The 989-nt window shown below is 42.4% G+C and overlaps 1 non-coding gene across 1 annotated transcript; it reads right to left on the minus strand.

Moving 5' to 3' along the window:
- Positions 1–558: 558 nt before the first annotated feature.
- Positions 559–692, minus strand: LOC125451372 (small nucleolar RNA SNORA44). Its single transcript, XR_007247285.1, has one exon. It is a non-coding gene; the product is annotated as a small nucleolar RNA SNORA44 (small nucleolar RNA).
- Between the last annotated feature and the right edge of the window lie 297 nt (positions 693–989).

Raw genomic sequence — 989 nt, forward strand, 5'->3', positions numbered from 1 at the left:
CATCCCCATCCCCATACCCTGTACCTCTGCATCTACCAAGGCTAATCCATCTAGCCTACACACTACAGGCAATTTAGCATGGCCAATCCACCCAACCTGAATATCTTTGGACTATGGGAGGAAACCAAAGCACCCAAAGAAAAGTCACACAGACACGGGGAGAATGTCTGTTGATTTGCACAGTCGCCCAAAGTTGGATTCGAACCCAGGTCCCTGGTACTGTACGGCAACAGTGCTAACCTCTGACACAATATACCACCCTAGGTTTTGATTATGTCTCTTACTGCAAAAACCTGTACATGCAGAATATCCAAAATGCTACTGAATCCAACAGAAAGATCATAAGCAAATCAGTCAAATCATTAAACCTACCTTCAAGCACCCACATCCCCTACAACGGGAAGGAGGAAATTGGAGGGGCTCTGAAAAGTGATGCAAAACTTACTCAATTATACATCTTGATCTAAAACAGTCATTGCTTAAGATGTATAAAGGCAGCTATATTATTTTATTTAGCCATGCCTGAATAGTAACATCCGCTGAAGGCTCACTGCATTGAGATGTAGGAGACTCAAGTGACAGTCAGAGGAAACATAGGGCCAATGCTGTCAAAGTGTCTCCAATTTTCATGCATGTTGTTGGAGATTCCACAACTACCAACTGTGAGGCTGCAGCTCTCGGTTACTATGCATAAGGTTAAACTCTTAATTCCCGAATGCTATTGAATTCAAATTCTGCCATCTGCCATGGTGGGATTTGAACCCAGAAACATTACTTAGATCACTGGATTAACTGTTCAGCGATAATATCACTAGGCCATTACCTCCCCAGTTATTCCAAGGCTATGCTGAGCTTTCCATCTTCCTTGCTCACCAAGTACTTATTTTCTTACTGACAGTTTTATTTCATCTTGACAGTTAAGAATTATAGTACTGGACTTCAGCGTGGGTGAACTCTATAATGCAATGCCTGTACCTCTGGTATCGTAA

The sequence above is a fragment of the Stegostoma tigrinum genome, chromosome 3, assembly GCF_030684315.1.
Source record: "Stegostoma tigrinum isolate sSteTig4 chromosome 3, sSteTig4.hap1, whole genome shotgun sequence".
In the NCBI taxonomy this organism is placed as follows: Eukaryota; Metazoa; Chordata; class Chondrichthyes; order Orectolobiformes; family Stegostomatidae; genus Stegostoma; species Stegostoma tigrinum.